The 24,016-nt window shown below is 50.0% G+C and overlaps 1 long non-coding RNA gene across 1 annotated transcript; it reads left to right on the forward strand.

Moving 5' to 3' along the window:
* Nucleotides 1-17,557: 17,557 nt before the first annotated feature.
* LOC117796283 lies at nt 17,558-22,248 on the forward strand. Its single transcript, XR_004620661.1, has 4 exons — nt 17,558-17,640; nt 18,666-18,991; nt 20,673-20,884; nt 21,969-22,248. It is a non-coding gene; the product is annotated as an uncharacterized LOC117796283 (long non-coding RNA).
* The last annotated feature ends 1,768 nt before the right edge of the window (nt 22,249-24,016 follow it).

Here is a 24,016-nt window from a genome sequence, read left to right on the forward strand (position 1 = left end):
ACTTCTCCTGGCTTTTCACAGTACTGGCTCCTGTCTGTCTTTGACCTGAAGTGTCACCTCCTCATAGAAGCCTTCCCTGACCACCCCATCTAAAGAGGTCCCCTTGTTCTTGCTCTTGGCACCTAGTTTGTCTCCTTCACGGCAGTTGTCACAATCTAAAATGGTATATTTCTTAACTCATTGTTTATTGTCTATGAATCTCTTGATCAGATCAGGGCTCTGACCTCAAGAGATACCTGGCATCACTCAGGGCAGACGGGCAGAGTCTAGGACTCTCATTCATCCATTTAGAATAACCTGGTGGTTAGGGATACAGACTCTGGGCCCAGACTGCCTTGTTGGTAGACCAACTCTGCCTCTTCCTAGCTCTATGACCTTGGACAAATTATTTTACCTTTCTGTGCTTCAGTGTCTCCATCTGTAAACTGGAGATACTAGTAGACCCTGTTTTACAGGAGTCTTGGGGAAAATCAATGAGCTGTGAGACTAGTGCTTGGCACATAGCAAGCGCCATAGAAGTGTTTGCTTTCATTCATCAAACATTCAGTCAAAACTCAGACCTTTCCTGTAACTTCCCTGTGCCAGGCTGGGGTCTGGGGTCTCAAATAGGAATCAGGCTCCAGTCCTTGCCCTCAATGTGGCACAGGGGACTGGTGGGCAGGGGACAAAGAGGCCATAGGAGGGGCTTGTTGAAATCCCCCCCCCACTATCCTTCTAGCCCCCTCACTCACATTTTCCTTTCAAACGATTCTGAAAACTCATATCAAAACCAAATACCAAAGTCCAGCAAGCCTGCCGAGACCTGCCATCCATTTCCCATCTAGCCATCACTCTCCTCCTGTTCTCGCTTCTGTTTTCAAGCAGCCTAGATTCTGTTGTCAGTCCTTACACCCTTCTTGGCAAAGACTGTGCCCTGCTCTGCCTCCTATCCCTTCCAGCATACTGGCCTGCAAGCCCCCGAGCCTGCAGTAAGCCAACCAACCACCATCTCTGGGGATGGAGGAGAAAAGCACCTGCCAGGCAGGGTCACAACTCCCAGCCTCAAAAGGACAGGAACCAGGCCCAGCAATCCTCCAGCGCGTTTCCTAGTAAGCTGGCCCTATTTGTCTGCCCAGAGGACCAGTTCTCATCCTTTCTTCTGTCTTCCACCTTCCTTCCTCCTCCCTCCCCACTGGTGCTCATAAATGCCCTCACCTTTTGAGTACTTCCCACCCTCTGACACCCCCTCTCAAGCATCATCCATCTCTCTCTCTCTTCACAAAATTATCCTTGCAGCATACAAATAGGTTTTAGAATTTCCCATTTAAAAAGAAAAAAACAAAAAAACAAAAACCCAAACCTTCCCTTAGAGAATTAAGCATTTATCCTGCGTTCCTAGGAGGAACTGCAGTTCATTCCTAGATGATGAGGGAAGGCTTTTCTTTGCAGAAAAATGCCAACCAATACACTAGAAGGAATGTGAGAACTAGAAAAACCCCAGTTGCGGCCCCAATTAGAGAATCAATTTAGGCAAGAATCATCAATGATGTGTGAGTGAGCTTGGGCAGCCATGCCAAAGTACCATGGACGGGGTGGCTCATACAACAATTTATTTCTCCCAGTTCGGGAGGCTGGAAGTCCCAGATCTAGGTCTGGTGGGACTGATTTCTGGTGAGAGCTTTCTTCCTGGCTTGCGGACAGCCACCCCTCTGACACATTCTTACATGGCAGAGAGAAGGTGAACTCCCTTTTTTTTTTTTTTAAGAAAAACATTTTATTTTATTTTTTTAAGATTTTATTCATTTGAGAGAGAGAGAGCCCGCACATGTGTGTGTGCAGGAGGGGCAGATGGGGAGGGAGAAAGACAAACAGACTCCACGGGCTCGATCTCATGACCCTGAGACCACGACCCTGAGACCACAACCTGAGCAGAAACCAAGAGTCTTTTGCTCCACCGACTGGCCGTCCAGGCGCCCTGGAAGGTGGACTCTTTGGTGTCTCTTCTTAGAAGGACCCCAGTCCTACAGGATTAGAGCCCCACCCTTATTGCCTCATTTAACTTTAATTATTTTCAGAAGTGCCCTATCTTCAAACGTAGTCACCCTGGGGTTTAAGGCTTCAACGTATCAATTTTGGGGGAACACAGTTCAGTGCACAGTAGATGCCAAAAATAAAAGGTGAAAAGTTTGAAAGAACAGAATGTTCTCACAGTGCTGAAGGAGCCCCGCACTGCTGATCTGGTATTTCCAAAAGGGACCTTTCCTGTTGAGCAGAGCGATCCGGTGGACACCTCACGACTGGAGTAAGCCGGCTCTGTGTGCCCCCGTGTGACGACTATTAAAGTGCACATTACCACTGTGAAGAATTCCTGTTAGAGGTGCTTCATCCAAAAGCAGTCAAAGGGTCAGCGAACTATGGGTCATATGTGACCCTCTGCCTGTTTTCGTACATCCCTGAGCTAAGAATGCCTTTTACATTTTTTTTAAAGATTTTATTTATTTATTCGACAGAGATAGAGACAGCCAGCGAGAGAGGGAACACAAGCAGGGGGAGTGGGAGAGGAAGCAGCAGGCTCATAGCAGAGGAGCCTGATGTGGGGTTCGATCCCATAATGCCGGGATCACGCCCTGAGCCGAAGGCAGATGCTTAACCACTGTGCCACCCAGGCGCCCCTGCCTTTTACATTTTTAAGTGGTTCCAAAAAATCAAAGGAAGAGGGGTGCCTGGGTGGCTCAGTCAGTTAAGTGTCAGACGCTTGATTTCAGCTCAGGTCATGATCTCAGGGACCTGGGCTCAAGCCCCACACTGGGCTTCATGCTCAGTTCGGAGTCTGCCTGTCCCTCTCCCTTTGCTCCTCCTTTCCCTCCCCCTTGCTTTCTCCTTCTCTCTTTCTCAAATAAATAAATAAATAAATAAATAAAATCTTAAAAAAATCAAAGGAAGAATAATATTGCGTGACGTATGATAATTAGGGTAAATCCAAATTTCAATGTCCATAAATAAAGTTGTATTGAAGCATAGCCATCCTCCAGGGACATACATATTATGTGTGGCTGCTTTCATGTTACAAGGAGGGTTGAATAGTTGGACCAGAGGCTGTGTGATCTGCAAAGCCAAAAATATTGAGTTGGCTTTATAGAAAGTTTGCCAACCCCTGCTCTTGAGCTAACTTTCAGGTACAAGAGATACAGAGCTTAGAGGATTTAGGTAAACAACACTATGAGAGGAACTTCAAACCCATCTACAGTATGGAATATTCTATGAGACAGCTGGCCTGGTCACTTTAAAAAGTTGCTGTCATTAAAACAAAACAAAACAAAACAAAACCCAGCAGGATGGGGGTAACCATTCTAAACTGAAAGAGACCAAAGAGGCATCACCACCAAACACAGCATGTGAACCTTGGTTAGATATTTTTGGAGAAAAACCAGCTATCGCAGGTAGCAGTCAATGTATTTTTCTCTCTCTCTCCTGGATTTTCAGGTCCATTAAGGCAGGGGTTTGTCTCTAAATCTACCCAGCACCTTGCAAGTGCCTGACGCCTAGTAGGTGCTTGATAGACACTGGTTGAAAACAGGAAAGAAAGAAGGAGTCAATTTTGCTTGAGGAACAGGGATGACTCCCAGGGGAGAGAGTGTCTGATGGGTTCTGAAGGATAAACAGGAGACTGCCCACAGGTGAAACTTTCGATAGAGCCCCCCTGCTCAGTGGCCAGGCATGACACTCTTTCCGGGGTCCCCAGCCAGTAAGCAGAACTCTGACTAGTGGGGGAGGCTCAGCTCACAGCAGGAAGAGCTACAGTGGGCAGAACAGCTCAGCAGCAGAATGGTTGGTCTCAGGAGGCGCCAGGGTGAGCAAGCAGAGATCCACATGTGGGCAGGGGGTGGGCCTCCATGATCACCACCACGCGTTTGCACCGAGGTGCCCCCATCTGGGGGCCTCTCTGCTCTTTTTCTTGCCCAGACTCAGCCTTCTAGGCGGGTAGGATATTCTCCCTACTGTGAACCTTGAGCGCTTCCTGTTTTCACCAGTAGGGGGCGTTCTGCACGCTTGGCCTTTTATGGGCAGGCAAGTCTTACCTGGTTAAGAGGCAGGGCCTCTCCCAGGCTGTATGACCTTGAGAAAACGTCTGCCTCTCTCTGGGCTTCTGTTTCCTGTCTGTACAAGGATAGGGTGGGACAACACGTCCAATGGGGGCTCTTCAATCTCAAACGTCTTGCTCGAAGCCTGTCCTCTTGGCCTGTGCGTGACTGGGGTCTCCGGGAGGACAGGGAGGGTACGGGCTGAAGCCCCTCTGCCAGACCCCAGGAAGAGACCTGGCTCATGCCCGCACAGCACAGGAGCAAGGGGGTGGGGGTGAGTGGTGGTGGTGCTGGTGGTGGCTGTCGGGTGCGTGGAGATGCTCTCACCTCCTTCCTTGTCAAAGGCAGTGCGGTTCATTCAGGCCCCACAAGTGACTAGCTGTGTTACCTTAGACAAGTGACTTAACAATCCTAGGCTTTAGTTTCTACATCAGTGAAACTAGAACGGTAATAGCTATCTTCCAGGATGAGCAGTAAAAGAAATGACGGCTTCGAAAACACCTTTAGCGGATGTACAAACAAGCCGTCAGGAGCCAGCCAGGGAGTTTTATTTGTTTGTTTGTTTGTTTATTATTTTTTTAGATTTTATTTATGTATTTGAGAGAGAGATAGAGGGTGAGGGGCTGAGGGAGAAGCAGACTCCCTGCTGAGCAGGGAGGCCTATGCGGGCCGGATCCCTGGGCTCAATCCTGGTGATCCTGGGGCTCTGGGATCATGACCGGAGCCGAAGGCAGATGCTTAACCAGCTGAGCCACCCAGGTGCCCCTGATCAGGAGTTTTAGAATCTCTCCCCCAGGAGCGCCTGGGTGGCTCAGTCATTAAGCATCTGCCCTCCGCTCAGGGCGTGATCCCAGAGTTCTGGGATCGAGCCCTGCACTGGGCTCCTCTGCTATGGGCCTGCTTCTTCCTCTCCCACTCCCCCTGCTTGTGTTCCCTCTCTCGCTGGCTGTCTCTATCTCTGTCAAATAAATAAATATAATCTTAACAAACAAACAAAAAAAGAATCTCTCTCCCAACCGCTCCTTACGCTAGTCCCTCCATCCTCATAAGCTGATTGATGCAGAGAGAAATCATAAATACTTTCTGTCTATGTCTAAAGCATACCCGGCGCATAGTAGGCACTCAAATAGTTGTTAAATGAAAGATTCATTCTATAACCACTATCTCACTGGAGCCTTGAAGCACAAACTAGGAAGGGGCAAGATAATGCTTCTCTCTGTTGCAAGTGTGAAGCCACTGCAGCTCAGAGAGGGAAAGTGATTTGCCTAATGTCACACAGAAGATGTGGGTTTGGAACTTTGTTCCTTTGGCCTGCAGAACCCAGAACTGAGATACTGTGCCATGCAACCCCCGGGGTCAGGCACTTGCCGAGCTCTGCCTGTGCTCATCCTCACAGATGGGCCCCCCGATGGGGGGCACCTGAACAAGTCTAGGGGCTCAGCTCTGCTCCTTGATGGCCCAGAGGCTCTGCTCCTTGGACAGAGAGGCAGCTTGGCCTTGGCTGAGCTGCCCGTTTATCAACAGACCCGTGGGGCCACAGGACAGGTGTCCCAGAGCAGGGCGAGGGAAAAACCGGCAGAGTACTGGGGCTGACTGAGCCTATGGGACTGCCTCTGGGCGGCTGACCCAGCCAGGGGGCTCATGACAAGTTGACCTGGAAGGTCAGGGGTATGCCATCCCAGGGCCTAGGTGCTCCCAACTTTTGGGGACTACTACCATGTTTCTGGTTAGTGGGACTCTTATCTTGGAGGTGGGGGGGAGGTTTCTAGAGGAGGGCAGTACTTGGCGGGAGCACCATGAGGAAGGCAGTGGGATCATCTCCCAGATTTCTCCCACCAGGGGTGCTGACACTACCCTACACTGATGCCCAGGAGTCGTCAGAGGCCCAGGAGGACATGAGTACCAGCAGGAGCCGGATCAAGTCCTCGGCATGCCCTGGGCAGGCCTTGAAATCTCTCTTTCCCTGCGGGCAGGACAGAGCAATACAGAGGTGCTGGGTATCAGAGTGGGCTGGAGTGTTCTGAAGGGGCAGCAAGATTTCCACCGGAGCAGGGGTGGAGAACACTAATGGGAAGGAGGGCTAGAGTATTAAAGTGGGTGCAGAATATTATGTGTGTTGGTATGTTTCCGGGGGACTAGGGTATGAAAGTTGGAGCACACTTTTTTTTTCCTAAAGATTTTATTTATTCATTTGAGAGAGAGAGACAGCCAGCGAGAGAGGGAACACAAGCAGGGGGAGTGGGAGAGGAAGAAGCCGGTTCCCAGGGGAGGAGCCTGACTCGGGGCTAGATCCCAGAACGCTGGGATCACGCCCTGAGCCGAAGGCAGACGCTTAATGACTGCGCCACCCAGGCGCCCCTAGAGCACACGTTTTAAAGTTGCGCTGGAGGGCAACCGTCTCGGGTCCCCTGCCTCTTTGGGAGCTCTGTACTAATGCTCAATGAACTTTGCTGCACACACAAAGAAAGAAAGAAAGAAAGAAAGAAAGAAAGAAAGAAAGAAGAAAAGAAAAAAGGAAAAGAAAAGAAAAGGAAAGAAAAGAAAAGAAAAGAAAAGAACAAAAGAAAAGAAAAAGTTGAGGTGGAGCCTCACTGCAGGGTCTGGAGTCCGTCAGAGATAAGGGGCTATTGTATAGTGGGGTTACAGAGCGTCACGGAGGGCTGGGTTATTTCACAAGGTGCTAGAATATTTCGGGCAGTGAGGAAGACCTAGAGTATCTCAGAGGGAGGCTGGAATATTATAGAGAAAGCTAAAGTCTCCTGGGAGAAGCCAGATTATTTGAGGGGGCAGGAGTACTTTGGAGGGGTCTGGAGTCTTTTATGGGGCGGATGGGATATCTCAGAGGTGAGTGAGAATGGTGGTGGGGGTGGCGTGGGGCCCTGAGGCGTCCAGGGAGCCCTCTTAGCCCTGAGTCTGCAGTCCCAGGGTTCTAGGGGTATCCCAGGGAGTCCAGTCTCGTGCTCTCTCCTGTCTCCTTCCAGGGCAGGTCATCACCTCCAGTTCAGTCTGGTGACCGTGGCTTTGGGAGCCAACATGCATCTTTGCCTTCAAGTCAATGGCTCCAAGGAGAATCCTACCTGAGCTCTGGGGCTTCCAGATAAGGGTCAGGCCAACTTGACCATTCCTCTGCCTCTGGGCAAGACTCCCTTCCCCTTTTCAGCAGCCCTCTTCCAAGAGTGGGGTTCCCAGTTGAAGTAGGGAGCATTGATGGGCACAGACCCCTCTGGTTCCGGGGTCTCTTTGCAGTCTACCCACAGTCCCTTCTGCACTGATGGAGGTGGGGGGGCTTGCTGATTTCCTCAGTATGGGAGCCCTGTTGGGATGGGGGGGCCCACTCTGCCTCAGTGCTCCTGCAGCCTGTGAGATCTGAGGCCCCTGGGCGCCAGGAGGGCTCAGTGCTGGAGAGGGTGTCAGCAGGCAGCGGGCAGAAGAGTGTGTGCCAACTCTGGGTGGCCTCCAGCCCTCAGGGGACAATTTCTGTTTGTTCTGCCATGCACGGCTTTAGCGACCTGCTGGGTGGCCACTTCACCAAGTATCATCTAGACTATGCCAACTTCTCCACCTGCTGGACACGTGACACGTTCCACCCCTGCAAAGGGTGAGTGGCTCCAGCTCACTTAACATAGGACAGAGACCCAGACACCCTCCCTGTTAGAGCATCCACATTTCTACCTGCCGTGTCCACGCCCCAGCCACACAGGCCGTGCAATGAGGTGGCACAATGCTGTGGTTTCTCACCCGGTGTCAGCCCCAGCCTGAATGTGCTGAATGTGCTGTGTCTCCGTCAGACCGAAGACTATCCTGTCACCCTCCCAGCAGACTGAGGCTCCCTGGGAATGGAGAGATCCTGGGGTGGGGTGGGGGGCTTCCTGTAGTCCTCCAGGCCTTATCAGTATGGGAAGAAAGAACATAAATATTGTCTCTGAGACTGCTGGGTCAGCCTGTCCTGGCATATGTCCAGGCCTGGAGTCCCTGCCAGAGAAGGGAAGAAGAAAGGGAGGTGGGGTCAGCTCGTATTGAGCACTGGCATGTATCAGGCCCTATTCTAGACACTCTACATGCATTATCTCCCTGTGGAGTAGAGTTGCTCTTCCTTTTATAGGGATAGGGAAACCGAGGCCAGAGAGCTCTAGCGACTTGCCCAAGGTCACACAGCTAGCGAATGAGTAAAAAAGCTGGGTTTCGGTTCAGGGTCTACCTGAACTGACTAACACTGCTTCTCTCCATAACCCTGACATGGGCCACTGGACAAATCCTCACTTCATCTATTGGCTGAGTGACCTTGAACAAATTGCTTAAACTCCTGAAACCTCTATCTCCTGGTCTGTAAAATGGGTATATTAATAAAATCTATGTTATCTGATGAACTGAGATGATGCATGCGATGTGCCTGTTGTATTGTATTAGTGTGCAGAATAAATGTTAGGTAATGCCAACATTTGAAACATACAGAAGAGTCCTCGTCCTGCCCCCAGTTCCACGAAAGAGATGAAGCTCTGCCTTGGGATCCCCTAGTCTGAAGGAGAGACTAAGCAAAGTGGCAGAAATCCCTCCACTTATGAGTTCATCATGGCCAGGGAAGGGAGAAGGCATTAAGGAATGGACACAAGCTCCCAGCCCCACTTTGCCCCCAAGTACTGTACCCTGTTGCTTGGATTTTATTTTATAAATACTGTTTCTATGGCAGCCTTTCCCTCTGGACCCTTGAGAGCCTGGCCCAGAGCTGGCATCTCTCAGTGCTGATTATGTTAAAAACAACATGTTTATTGAGTATTTACAATGAGCCAAGCATTATGCCAAGGGCTTTTTGTACATTTGTACATTCGCTCATTTGATCTTCACAATGACCGTATAAAAGGGGACTACTATTCCCATTTTACAGACAGAGAAAACAAGGTTAGAGAAGGGAAGAGGTGTGCATCTGGCACGTAGTTGGTGCTCCTTTTACTCTGAAAGGCTGAATAAATAGATGGATAGTAAAGAAGGGGGAGGTGGAAACAAGGAGATCAAGGTCACAGGTATCAATCTCTCCCCTCATCCACCTTTATTAACGACCACAACTGTGTCCTCCACACCTTGTGCCTGGCCCCCAAACCCCTGATGGACACAGTCCTAGAGAGCTGGCAGCTCTGTGGGGCCTGAGGACATCCTCGGAGCTGAATAAAGGAGAATTCTTTCCTGCCAAGCATCTGGCCGGTGTGGCTCTCCCTGAGAACCTGACTTGGAAATTCCATGGTGAGGGCCCATCTCCAAGTGTTTGGCAACCAACAAAGAATATAGGGAAGCATTGCCCAGCTGCTCTCTCACGGGTCTAAGGAACTAAGAGGAAATTCATTCTTTATTGTAGCAAGAAAGATTTCAGTTAGACTGCAGAAGGGACTTACTGACAGAGAAGGGAACAAGCCTGGAGCTCCTAACTAGAGTTAGAAAATGACTCAGTGGTCCCTGTGGGTAGCTCCACAGGCCGACTCCTGGGACAGGAGGGAGCCATAGTCCCTACAGTTCCTGCACAGGCGGACCATTGTCTAATGGAGGAAACATGTCACATCCCCAGGTCAACAGCCGAGTGTGAGGACACCAGAGAGGAGAGAGGAGAACTGGGGGGGAAGGGGGCTCTGAGAGAATGAGTGCGTGTGGTCACATGGGAGGTACTCCTGGGGTGCGGGGTGGGTAACAAGAGCGTGAAGATGTCCAAGGCAAGTGAGGGGAATAATGGGGAACCCTCTGCTGTATGCCACGCCCCATGCTCAGCACTTTACGTGTGGGGTGTCATTTCATCCATACATCCAACAAATACTTCTTGAATGGGCCAGGCTCCGTGCTAGGGACTGAGGCTACAGCTGTGAACAAGGCAGACACAGTCCCTCCTCTCCTGAAACTTAGAAGGGGGAGGAGACAATCAACACATATGTAATAACAAGGATGATACGTGCTTTCAAGAAAAGTAAAGCAGGGAAGGAGGTAGAGCAAGGTGGCAACTGGAGTCAGGACTGCATTTTTTTGTTTGTTTGTTTGTTTTTGTTTTAGGTGAAAGAAGGCATCTCCGCAGAGGTGACATTAAGCAGAAAACTGAATAAAGTGAGGCAACAGTCAGTGCAAAGGCCCTGAGGTGGGAGTGTGCCTGCCAGGCTCTGGGAACAGCAGGCTGCCTGCGAGAGTGAATGAGGGACATGTTGAACCACAGCTAAGGGGAGAGATGAGCGCATTCTGGTGCGCGCTGGTCAGCCACAGCACGATATGTGATCTTGTTATAATGTGATAGGAAACCACTGGAAGGTTTTTGAGCAGGAGAGTAATATGACTTGTGTTTTAAAATATATTTTTGGGGGGAGTCTGGGTGGCTCAGTTGGTTCAGCAGCTGTCTTAGGGTCAGGTTGTGGTCCCGGGGTCCTGGGATTGAGCCCCATGATGGGCTCTCTGCTTGGCGGGGAGCCTGCTTCTCCCTCCCCCCCACACCCCCCCCCACTCGTGTTCTCTCTCACTATCTCTCTCTCAAACAGATAACATAGAATCTTTAAAAAAATGAAATGAAATAAATATCTATTTTTAAAATTTTATTTTTAAGCAATCTTGATTACTTAAAACATTAAAATCTTGACCCTGAGATCAAGAGTCTCACACTGCACTGACTGAGCCAGCCAGACGCCCCTTAATTTAATTTTTTTTTTTTTTAAAGATTTTATTTGTTTATTTGACAGAGATAGAGACAGCCAGCGAGAGAGGGAACACAAGCAGAGGGAGTGGGAGAGGAAGAAGCAGGCTCACAGCAGAGGAGCCTGATGTGGGGCTCGATCCCATAACGCCGGGATCACGCCCTGAGCCGAAGGCAGACGCTTAACCGCTGTGCCACCCAGGCGCCCCGCCCCTTAATTTAATTTTTAAACAGATAATACATTCATGTGGTTCAAAAAGAAAAATATATATAAAAGCCCCCAAAATGCAAAGGCCCTGCAAAATCTTGTTCCCCTTCATCCCCTCATTTTCTCTCTTTTTTTTAAAGATTTTATTTATTTATTTGACAAAGAGAGCCAGCCAGCAGGGAGAGTGGGAGAGGAAGAAGCAGGCTCCTAGTGGAGGAGCCTGATGTGGGGCGAGATCCCAGAACTCCAGGATCACGCCCTGTGCAGAAGGCAGACACTTAACGACTGCGCCCCCCAGGCGCCCCCCCCATTTTCTCTTTTATACCAATCACACGTTTTAGTTTCTTGGTTGTCCTTCTAAGATTTCTTTATACAAATGCAAGCATATATTTAATTAACATTTGTATAGCACTTACTGTGTGTCAGACCTTATTCTAAATTCTTTAAAATATAACTCATTTAATCCTCATAACTCAACCTTGTGAGATAAATACTGTTAGCCCTACTTTACAGATGAGGAAACTAGGGTACAGAGAGACTAACTTAATCCCCAAGATTGCACAGCTTTCTAAATAGCCATATTCGTTTTCTAGGGCTGCCGTAACAGATTACCACAAACTGATGGCTTCAAACAACAGAAATTTGTTCTTCATAGTTCTGGAGGCTAGAAGTCCAAAACCATGGTGTCAACAGGGTTCATTCTTTTTTTTTTTTAAGATTTTATTTATTGGGATGCCTGGGTGGCTCAGTGAGTTAAGCGTCTGCCTTCGGCTCAGGTCAGGATCCCAGGATCCTGGGATCGAGTCCCATCAGGCTGCTTGCTCCGCTGGGAGCCTGCTTCTCCCTTTGCCTGCTGTTCCCTCTGCTTGTGCCCCCCCCCCAATTTATTAAATAAATAAATAAATAAATAAATAAAATCTTTAAAAAAAAGATTTTAATGTTTAACAAACTGAGTCACCCATGTGCCCCACTCACTAAATATTGTTAAAACAAAATTAATACCTTAAAATCCGCTTTTTCCAAAACCAGTTCTTCCTTGTTCAGTTTTCAGAGTAATAAAAGAGGGTTTTGAGGTAAAAAAAGATTTTATTTATTTATTTGAGAGAGAGTGAGAGAGAGAAAGAGAGTACAAGCAGGGGAGGGGGCAGAGGGAGAGGGAGAAGCAGACTCCTGGCTGAGCAGGGCTTGATCCCAGGACCCCGGGATCATGACCTGAGCCGAAGGCAGATGCTTAACTGACTGGGACCCACGGTTCATTCTTTTTAGAGGCTCTGGAATTTGTCCCTGCCTCTCTCCCAGCTGCAGGTGGTGCCCGCAATCCTTGGTGGTCCTTGGCTTGTGGATGCCTGTCTCCGATCTCTACCTCTGCCTTCTCGTGGCATTTTCCACTGTATGTCTGTTTCTATGCCCAAATATTCCTCTTCTTACAAGGACACCAGTCATGTTGGATTTAGGGCCAGGCCTGATCAGGTATGACCTTAACTTGATCTACAAAGACCCTATTTCCAAACAAGGTCACATTCATAGGTTCCGGGTGGACATGGATTTTGGTGGGACATTACTCAGCCCAGTGTCATGCTAGAATGTGTATTTGAACTAAGGCAGTCTGGCTTCTGAGTCTGGGCTCTTAATCACTGGTTACGCTGTCACTCAGTAAGATTCTAAATACATATAAACAAAAAATATTAAAATCTCCCTTTTCTACAAACAGTGGAATATCATATATGCTTCTTTGTACCTCATTTTTTATTATTTATTTATTTTTTAAAGTAAGCTCTACACCCAGTGTGGGGCTTGAACTCATGACCCTGAGATCAAAAGTATCATGCTCTGCCCACCAAGCCACCCAGGCACTGCATACCTTCTTTTTTAAAGATTTTATTTATTTATTTATTTATTTATTTATTTATTTATTTATTTATGGGCAGAGGGAGAGGAAGAGAGAGAATCTGAAGAAGACTCCAAGGTACCCTACTTTTTAAAATTAATGTCCATTAAAGGACTTTCCTGGGGATTCTGGGTGGCTCAGTTGGCTGAGCGACCGGCTTTTGACTTCAGTGCAAGTCATGATCTCAGGGTCTTGGGACTGAGCCCGTCATCAGGTTCCACACTCAGTAGCAGGGAGTCTGCTTGAAGATTCTCTCCTGCCGTCCCTCCTGCAACTTGTGCACTCGCTCCCCCTCTCTCAAATACATAAATAAATCTTAAAAAAAAAAAAACTTTCCCGGGGCGCCTGGGTGGCACAGCGGTTAAGCGTCTGCCTTCGGCTCAGGGCGTGATCCCAGCGTTCTGGGATCGAGCCCCACATCAGGCTCTTCCTCTATGAGCCTGCTTCTTCCTCTCCCACTCCCCCTGCTTGTGTTCCCTCTCTCGCTGGCTGTCTCTATCTCTGTCAAATAAAGAAATTTAAAAATCTTAAAAAAAAAAAAAAACCTTTCCCTATCAAGACACGCGATCTTCCTCATTCTTTCTCATAGTTGCGTAGTGTCCCATTTAATGGATCGACTGTCCCTTACCTAAGCTAACCCTTCACTAATGGACAATTGGATTATTTTGAGTCTTTTGCTGTTGCGAACAGTGCTGCAGAGAATAACTTTTTTTAAAAAAGATTTTATTTATTCATTCGACAGAGAGAGAGACAGCCAGTGAGAGAGGGAACACAAGCAGGGGGAGTGGGAGAGGAAGAAGCAGGCTCCCAGCAGAGGAGCCTGATGTGGGGCTCCATCCCAGAACGCCAGGATCACGCCCTGAGCCGAAGGCAGATGCTCAATGACTGAGCCACCCAGGCGCCCCCTGAAGATTATTTTTATTTATTTGGAGGGGAGGGGAAAGAGCACAAGTGGGCAGAGGGGCAGAGGGAGAGGGAGAAACAGACTCCCCACTGAGCAGGGAGCCCGATGCAGGGCTCGATCCCAGGACCCTGGGATCATGACCTGAGCTGAAGGCAGCCGCTTAACCTACTGAGCCACCCAGGTGTCCCAGACAATAACTTTATATAAACTTCATTTCTCACTTGCGCAAGCATATCTGAAGGATAAATTTCCAGAATCAGGATATCTGGATGCATTGAGAATTTTGGTAGATTTTGCCAAAATGCCCTTTTGGGGGCCTGTACTGATTTATATTCACATGTGTGAGAGTACTCTGTGACAGCGTGCACAAGAACATGGTTTCCTTACAGAAACAGCTGCAGGGGCGCCTGGGTGGCTCAGTGGGTTAAACGTCTGCCTTTGGCTCAGGTCATGATCCCAGCGTTCTGGGATCGAGCCCTGTGTTGGGCTCCCTGCTCTGCGGGGAGCTTGCTTCTCCCTCTCCCTTGGCCCTTCCCCTGCTTGTGCTCTCTTGTGCTCTCTCTCTCCCTCAAAAAAAAAAAAATTAATTCTTAAAAAAAAAATGAAGTAGTTGCAGACTATACTATTAAACTTCGGGATCTTTTGCCAGACTGATAGGAAATGGTATCTCAGTGTGGTTTCCGATTTTCATTTCTCCTGAGTTTCAGCTTCTTTCCATATGTTGAGAAGCCGTTTGTATTTACCTTTTCGGGAACTGTCAACTCATATCCTGTTCCTGTTTCTATTAGGTTGTTGGTCCTTTTAATGATTTTCCAGAAATGCTTTATAAATTAGATGACCCTTCGCCTGTGATCTGAGTTGCAAATATGTTCCTCTAGTTTGTCATTTGTCTTATGCCTTGATTTATAGTGTTTTACTTGCAAAAGTTTTTGATTTGTGTGTAGTTGACTATAATCAAACTTTTTAAAAAGATATTTATTTATTTATTTGAGAGAGAGAGAGGGAGAGCATGAGTGGGGGGTGGGGAGGCGCGAAGGAGAGGGAGAAGCAGGCTCCCTACTGAGCAGAGCGCGTGACATGAGGCTCAATCCCAGGACCTGGGATCATGACCTGAGCCAGAGGCAGACACTTAACCGACTGAGCCACCCAGGTGCCCTAATCAAACTTTTTTTGACGGCTTTTTGGGTTTGAGTCACGGTTACACTTTTCCCGTTCTGAGATTATAGGTTCTCCAGTGTCTTCCTCTAATGTTTTATGGTTTTGTTTTGATTTTTTAAATATTTAAATTTTTGATCTGTTTGGAGCTTATCCTCGGTGAGGTACTCAATATGACGTACAGATCTAATTTTTTTTCCCAGTTGGCTATCTAAGTTGTGCTAATGCTGTTTATTCGAGTCCATTCTCCACTTTGAGATGCCACGATTATCAAATCCTAAGTGACTGTGCATTGGGTCTATTTCTGGACAGTCTATTCTATTCCATTGGTCTGCTTGTCTCCTCCAGCACCCAAATCAAGTTGTTTTAATTATTGACACTTAAAAAATATTATCTATAGTAGTGAAGTTAGTCTTATCCTCTCCCCCAATACAGTTTCCTGGTATTCGTTTCCCTTTTCTTTTTCTGAGGGTGGTGAACCTCAGGAGATCTCATGGGACTTATACTCTGTAAAGGAACAGACAATAAACAACAATTACATGTCACTTCGTAGTGGAAAAAAAAAACCCAACAATAAAACAGACAAAAGGACAGAAGGCAAGTAGGCAGTCCTATTAGGCGTGCAGCCAGGGAAGGCCTCTAGATGAGGTGAACACACCTGAGTGAAGGGACGGAGACCACCCAGATACCTGGCGGAAGACACTCCTAGCAGGACCAAGGACAAATGCGAAGGCCTGAGCCAGGAGCATGCGTGGCATGTTGAAAACAACCAGGCGGCTAGTGCAGCTGGAATGGAGTGTTCAGATGGGAGACCGGGAGGCGATGAGGTACATCATGCAGGCCTTGAAGGTCATAGCAAGGACGCTGGCTTTTCCTTGGAGATGCGGAGCCAGGGGAGGGGACTGAGCACCATAGTAACAGGTTCTGACCTCCCTTTTAACAGGCTGCAGGGTGGAGAGCAGACTGTACAGGCGAGCGCAGCAGCAGGGAGGGCGATAGGATTGGGGATGGGCGAGTGGATTGTAACTCAGTTTCCTTGTCCGTCTCCCCCAGTAAACTGTGAGTTTACAAGGACAGGCAGTGATCTATGCACAGAGTGGGCATGGATAAACATTTGTGGGAGGAGGAAGGGAGGGAGGATAGACTGGAGGAGGCAGGAGAGGCAGAGTCCCCTGGGGAACGGCTCTGCAAAGGCCACAGACAGTAGAGGGAGCAGATGTGATAACAGAGCCGGCTCCCCAGCAGGGATGAAGGCTGAAAGGGGCTGAAGCTGGGGAAGCTCGTCTTCCCAACCTAGTGCCCCCCCAATCCAAGATCTGTGACTCCCATCAAGAACAGGCTATGTGCAGTTTAGGCTGGAGTTTTGTTACCACGAAGACCCTGGAGAGGGGCTCTGTTCCTCAAGGACAGAGGGTTCAAGAGTGAGGTAGCCTGGGAGAGAGAGCAGCTTTCCTGAATTTTGGCATGCTGAGGCCCTGGGAAGGGATAATTTGTCCTCTTTACAGATGATAAATTGAGGCTCCAAGAAGGAAAGGAACTCACCCAAGGTCACATAGCAAATAAATGGCCCAGTCCAGTGTCAGGGACTTGGTGTCTATAAGACAGCTCCTTGGCCACCGCCCAATTTTTGTCTGGGTCCCTCTGCAGTTTTGGGGAGTGACCAGGTGCAGAAGGGAGAGAGGATTCCTGGCATTCAGCCAGCCCTTAGCTGCTGCCCAGGCACTGCTGCTGCCCCAGTGCGGGTAGGACCAAGCTATGGGGAACAGAAAAATGGGACCCTTCAGGACTTCACGATGCTTTGAGCAGAATGTGCCTGGGAGCAGGGCAGGTAGGTAAGAGGCACCAAGCTAAGGGGCAGAGGAAAGAGGTTGGGCTTTGAAGTTCAGCTTGGCTTTGCCGCTATCTCACTGTGTGACTTCAGGCAAATAGCATCTATCCAGAAACCTCAGTTTGTGCACCTGTAAAATGGGAACAGCACCTCTTCCTTACAGGGCTGGCATGGGGTTGAATGAGGCAATAGGAGTCCAGTGCTACCTGAAAGTGCTTCCTTCCTGGCTTTCCCCCACCCAGACTGGGGTGCTGGTGTCCCTGTCCCCTGTCCCCTGTGCCTAGGTGAAAGGGAACATGAGCTGTGTCTCAAGTCCCAGGCCTACAAGTGGATCTAGGCTATGGGGCATCTGGCCAGTGCCGATGCCTATTAGGGTCAGGTGAGCTGCACGAGCCCCCGGGACAGATGGGTGGACCCTGCTCTGACCAAGTACCTCAAAGTTCTCACTCTGGGCCTCAGTTCCAGGGAATCTCTTGAGCGCTGGTTGGAGGTGGGCAGGAATTAGAGGCCTTCCAATGGGCAGATGGAGTTGGGCTTCAATAGTAGTGAGCTCCCTGTCTATGAGGTATGCAAACAGACTGGACAAGCCCTGGGCAAGGATTCACTCATCAACAGACATCAAATAGCGGCAAGAAAGAGGGTACATGATATGGGTGGGGCTGGTCAAGATCTCTAAACTGAGATCTGAAGGACCAGTATGAGTTAAAGTAGGGAAGAGAAGAGTGTTTAGGTCTGAGAGAACAAGAGGTGCAATGCCTAGAGGCAAGAGACAGCCCTGCATTTTCAAGGAACTGAAAGTTTAGCATGGCGGAAGGGTAGGAAGCAAAGGGCAGTGACTGAGCTGGGTGAGGTCAGAAGTCACCCGTCCTCATCTAAAAAGGGATCCGTCTTAGGGGTCAGGATCCACCCCATCACATGATGGTCAAGGATGAGGAGCAAGCCAGGTGAGAGAGGATGGGGCAGGGAGGGAACCATCTGTGCAAACACCTGGAGGAGAGGAAAGAGTTGAGAGCCCCTCAGTCTGGCTAGTGCCTGGCTGGGAGAGAGGGGAGGGAGTGTGGCTGGGACTAGAGACCCAGGTAGGGCCTTGTGGGTCTTGCTGAGTAGCCTGAGGGCCATTGGGAGTCACCAAAGGATTTTACATGGTGGTGAAAGTGTGTGTGTATTGGGGGAGGGGTAGTGATCCAACCGCAGTAAAAACATTGAGGAAGGATGTCTGGGATGCCCTTTAAAGTCCCTGCAGACCCCAAGACCCTGCAGAAACTCTGGGGAGTCCAGCACTCTTAGGCACAGCACCATTAGAGGCATCTCAGGGGGGATGAGGAAGTTCATTAGTCAGAGGAACCTCAGAGAAGTCAAGTGACACCTGGGGGTGGGGTCTGGTCTCACCTCATCACTGATTCATTGAGTCAGTAAGTCTTAGCTCTCAGAACGTAGGGGCTGGAAAGACAATTCTCTTGTCATAAGATGGGGAAGTGAGGCCCCCAGATAGGTTAAATGAAATTGCTCCAGACCACAGAGCAAATCAGTGGCAGGGTCAGGGTCAGGGAGCAGGAAGCTAGCATCTACTGAGGACGTAGTATGTGCCAGTTCAGTGCTAGGCAATTTAGACATCGTTTAATGCAGTACGGCTTCATTCTGCAGATGGGCAGACTGAGGTGCAGATGGCACGACTCTTGTTTCGGGTCATATAGAGATAGTGCTGGAAGCCAAGTCTGCAGACTCCCTGTCCTGCAGCACCTTTGGGTCTACGTTTAAGGTGGCGGTGGGGGTAGGAGGCGGGGCGTGTCGAGAAGAGTGAGGAGGAGGGTGGGGCTGTTTCTGGGACTTTCCTCTCTGAGGTCAGAGGCCCGAAATAGTTGCGCTCCAGTGGGCGCCCCGAAGCTTGGCCACACTTTATGTGCCCCGCCCGCTGCGGGGAGCGGTCTAGACACAGCGCGCGTCCCCTCCTCTGTTCCATCTCCCGTAGAACGGAGTGAACCTCGCCAAACGCTCGGCGCGCCGTGAACGTGCCCCGGGGTGCCCCGGCGCGCTGAAGCTGGCGCCGCGGCGGCAGGGCGGTGGCCGGCTCCGGGGACACAGCGCCGCACTCCACTGCCTCTCGACTCCCAGCGCAGCTCCTCCGGGGGCCGCGGCTCTGAGCTTGTCCGCCGCCGCCCCGCGCCCGCCAATTAGGAGGCGGAGGCGGACTCCGGGCACGCCTCCCCTGTGACGTCACGCAACAGTCCAGGAAGCCCCGCCCAGTGGCCTTGCCTGGGAAAGGCCTCGGTGGCGGGCGGTGGATGCGAGCTCTAGGTGGGTGGAAAGAACCCCCGTGTGAATTGCACACATTATACCTGCCCTGAGAAACAGAGGCAGGGTGAATAGTCTCCTAATTTTAAAATGTATTTATTCACTCAGTTGCTTTTCCTCCACCCATCCATCGGTCTGTCCATCCATCTGGACCATCCACCCCACCGTCGCTACTGGGCGCCTTCTGTGTGCCAGGAGCTGAACTGGGTGCTAGGGATAAATAACGATGAACCCTGTGCTTGTGTTCAGGGAGCTCAGAGTCTAGTGAGGAAGTCTGACAGTAACAAATGCTTACACCAATCAATCATGCTTTTATTACAATCGTGATCCATTCTCGGAACGTAAAGTACAGGCTGCTGGAATAACGGAGTGTTTAATTTAGATTGGGGGCTTGGGTCTCTGGAGAAGTTATATTCGAGCTGACTCCTGAAGCAACAAGAGTGTTCCAGGCAGAGGGAAGAGCTTGTGGAAAGGCATTGAGGTCGCCACGCACTTGGAGGGTTCTGGAAAGAAATAAGAGGCCAGTATGGCTGGAAAAGAGTTGGGGGAGGGGAAGCAAGGTGAGATAAGACGCTGGAGCTTTGGAGGAGCAGATTATTCAAGACCTTGAACACAAGAGTAAGGGAGTAGAATTTTAAGTGTGATGGGCAGCTCCTGGGGGGCTTTAAGCTGGAAGGGGGGGGTCACTTTGTTTTGCTTTGTTTTAAGATCTTCTTGGCTCTGTGTGAAGAATAGACAAGAGTGGACACAGGGAGACCCATTAGGAAGACCTTGTAGGTGACCTCCAGGACTGAGGGTAATGAGCTAGATGATGAGAGGGGGGCCATGTGCATGGAGAGCCATGAACAGACTCAAGAAATAATTAGAAAATAGGTTCTACAGGCAGCTGGTTGCTGGATTGAGTGTGGGGGGATGGGTGGGACCGAGGGAGATTAAGTACTTTTATTGGACAATTATTTGTAGAGTCCTCTCTGGGTGCCAATTACTGTTCTAGAGTACCTGTCAAGATTCAGATCCTGGTCCTGCCACTTGCTAGCTGTTTACCTTAGGGAAGTCATTTAACCTCTCTCTGCCTTGATCTTTTCCTTTGAAAAGCAAAGATCCCAATAACACCCAAGAGGATTGTTGTCAGGATTAAATGAGTTAATATATGTAAAACCTTGGATCTGGAGGTCTGAGACTGGGCTCTGAGGCTTAGTACTTGGACTTGGTTACTTGGGACTGAGCGCTTGGGCCTGTAACCAAGGCTCCATTTCTTGAGCCTGCCCCTAACCTGACTCTCCTCTCTATGGCTTCATAGCACATGAGAAGGGTGTGACCCTACCTGTCTGCACTGTTTGCTCCACAGAAACCTCAGATGGAAGGGAAATAGAAGGCTGCTCTGGACTTCTCCATGGGGCCTTGCTGGGGCCCCTTTCTTTTCCCCCTAAGCCAGGAAACCCATACTCCCTACTCTTCTGCCCCTCCCCCATAGCCATCTGCTTAAAGGAAGTGGCTCTTTAGTTCTTCACAGGAAGCCACAGGCCTCCTCTGCCTCAGGTCCCTCCAGCTACTGCTGACCCAGGCCCTCTGCTGGCCCAGGCCCCCTTCAAGGCTGAATCCAGGGATACCCTATACCTGGCATCATTCTCTGCTGCCCAGCCAAGGAGAAGTGTGTGTGGATTGTTCTTCTCATTTCCTTTAGATCCCCGTGGCTCCGGTCTGGAAGCACACGCTGTAGGCCTGGAAGTAAGACCTGACTGCAGAGGGTCCTGATTGCTCTGCTGGGGAGTTTGGAGATCCCAGCATTGCAGGACGGAGGGCCTGCAGTGCAAGGGAGAGGAGGGGCAGGCCCTGCAGGGATCCTCAGGATTGACCACTCCTGTGAGCTTCAGGAGCTCCTGCTGTAGAGCACAGGTAGGGTCTGATTCGTTTTGGTCTTCAGCGTCCTTGGTGGGGTCTGCCCTGCGGAGGGCTGGTGGTAATTGTGGAGGGGCCAAGAATGATGCAGGCTGAGGGAGAGTCAGGGCGGGACTGTACTGCCACCTGGTGGCCACAGCGGCACATAGCACCATGGGATGGTGCTGAGAGGAAGTGAGCTGACTTTCAAGGGTCTGGGGGCCAGGGAGGCCCTTAAAGAATAAAAGAAACCCCTACGTGAAGGGATTTTATTAAAGAGGAAGACACCTCTCACTTTAGTACTTGGGAAAGACACTCCAGGTCTAGATGAGAGTCCAACTCCTCCCCTCCTCCATTTCATAGACTAGGACACTGAGGTCCAGAGAGAAATGATGAGGACAGAGGACCTCAATGTTGTTTTCCATCAGGGCAGCCACACAGATGGGATCTATTTTTGGACTTGTCTTAGGGTGTGGTCTCAGAGTGAGGAACTGCCCTGCTGGTTTCTAGTCACCCTCTTTTGTGACCAAACATGGCATCTCTCGGCACCATCACCCACCTTAGTCACCAAAGTTGGCACCACAAGGTGGCTTTTGGCAGCTTCTAAAAATAAAATCCACTCTCAGAGGGCCAGGATCAGACAGGACTGAGAGGATTCCAAAGCATGTGCTCCAGGCTCAGCAGTTTTAGGCAGGAGGTACCTCAGAGACCATAATATCCAAGCCCCCTTGTTTTAAAAATGAGGAAGCCAAGACTCAGAGAAGGCAGGTAACCTGCTGGAGGCACCACCCTGTTGCTGGGCCGGGACTCGGCTTTTTGTCTCTCTGAAGGCCATGGCCAAGGAGGAGTCCACAAACGCATTAGCATCTCCTGACGCGTTGCGTTCGTGAATTCTGGCTTGTGTTCATCATTCTGCCTCACACGTTGGAGACAGGATGATTGTGGCTCATGATGGCTCCTGAGGGCCAGGATGGGTGGAAGGAGATGGGGGCAAGGAGTTGGTGACAGGGAGGGAGGAGGGGGTCATAGATTCTTTGTGGGGTCTCCTCGTCTGTGCACTGTGGGCTCCGAGGAGGTGGGAACTGGGTCTCTTCCACCACAGTGTTCTCAGCAGCCGGCACAGTGCCTGACAGACTGAGGGCCCCATAAATGCCTGAAGAATGAAAGCAAGGAGTCCTCCTGCATAGACCCATGGGATCCTGTGGTAAGAAGAGTGTCCCCTTAAAGACGGGTCATTTTCAGTGTCATTCAGCCTGACAAGTGCTGAAGCCTCAAATCTGAAATCCTGGGGGCAGAGCTGTCTGTCTCTCTCTGGCCTTGAAGCTATTCACGTGAATAAGATGCCAAGGGAAGGGACGTCTGGATGGCTCAGTGGCTTAAAGCGTCCAACTCATGGTTTTGACTCAGGTCATGATCTCAGGGTCCTGGGATTGAACCCTGAGTCAGGCTCCACGCTCAGCATGGAGTCTGCTTAAGGATTCTCTCCCTCTTCCTCTGTCCATCCTCTCTCTCTGTCTCTCTCTCTCTCAAATAAATAAATCTTTTTTTTAAAAAAAGATTTTATTTATTTATTTATTTATTTATTTATTTATGATAGAACGAGAGTGAAAGAGCACAAGCAGGGGAAGCAGCAGGGAGAGGGAGAAGCAGGCTCTCTGCTGAGCAGGGAGCCCAATGCAGGACTCCATCCCAGGACCCTGGGGTCATGACCTGAGCCGAACTGAGCCGCCCAGGCGTCCCAAATAAATAAATAAATCTTTTTAAAAAAAGATGCCGGGGCACCTGAGTGGTTCAGTCGGTTAAGCATCTGCCTTTGGCTCAGGTCCTGATCCCAGGGTCCTGGGATCGAGTCCTGCATCCACATCTGGGCTCCCTGCTCAGTGGGGAGCCTGCTTCTCCTGCTCCCTCCGCCACTCCCCCTGCTTGCACTCTTTCAGTCTTGCTCTCTCTCAAATAAATAAATAAATAAATAAATAAGATCTTAAAAAAAAAGATGCCAAGGGAATAAGTGGGGGGTATATGCTCCTGGGGGCAGGGTGCCCACCCTTGGGAGAAAGGAAGAACAGGGCCTGTGAGCTCCAGAAAGTAAACCCTGACTCCAAAGTCACATGATCTAGTTCCCGGTTGTTATTTGGCTTTTTCCTGTCTGCTTTAGGCTTTCATCTTACAAAGGAGGAAACCGAGTCACATGAAGTGAAGGAACTTGTGTTAGGTCTGTAGGACTCCAGAGAAAATTCCTAGCTACTGTGCTCCACTGCCTTGTTTGAAAACCCCAGCCTCATCTGTGCTGGAGAATGCTGAGTAAGAGGTTAAAGGCCTGTGTTTACTCAGACCAGTGTTAAACAGGGTTCAGCTCCCCCATCCCCAGGCCTACATAGTAGTGGCAGTGGGTATTATCAAGGGTCCCCGAGGGAAAGAACAAGAGGTCCAGTCACCCTTCCCATGAATACTGGGGAAGGTGAAGGGACAGGTAGATGGGAGGCGGCTGACCTCGGGTTCCATTCTACCCACATATATTAGCACTACTGCGTGCCAGGCCTGTGCCAGGCATTGGGGAGGAGAGATATTAGAGATAACGCCCCCCCGAAGGTGTTGAGGGTTACACACCGTGTCTCTGGGATGTCAACCCTATAGACAAACTGGGGTGCAGGGCTCGGTCGAGTGTGAAGCTTGAGACTCCACCTCCTCTGTAGGTGAGAGTCCCCCGCCTGCCCCTCTGGGGATGGCCCCGGCCAAGACAGGACTCTGCTGAGGCCCTATGGTGAGTGTCAGGTCAGGGGATGCAGCCCAGCTTTCGCTTTTTTTTTTTTTTAAGGATTTTATTTATTTGACAGAGAGAGAGACAGCCAGCGAGAGAGGGAACACAGGCAGGGGGAGTGGGAGAGGAAGAGGCAGGCTTCCAGCAGAGGAGCCTGATGTGGGGCTCGATCCCAGCACACCGGGGTCACGCCTTGAGCCAAAGGCAGACGCTTAACGACTGAGCCACCCAGGCGCCCCCCAGCTTTTGCTCTTGGACACAAGCCACGAAGAGTGCCTGAGGAGCAGGCGGTGTCTCTCCCACCTGTGCATCTCTCCCACGAGGAGCGTTTCTCTGGGGCCTGGGGCAGGCCCACTGAGCCACACGACTGCCGGCTGCAGACAGGGCATTAG

This window comes from Ailuropoda melanoleuca, chromosome 2 (genome assembly GCF_002007445.2).
Source record: "Ailuropoda melanoleuca isolate Jingjing chromosome 2, ASM200744v2, whole genome shotgun sequence".
Classification (NCBI taxonomy): Eukaryota; Metazoa; Chordata; class Mammalia; order Carnivora; family Ursidae; genus Ailuropoda; species Ailuropoda melanoleuca.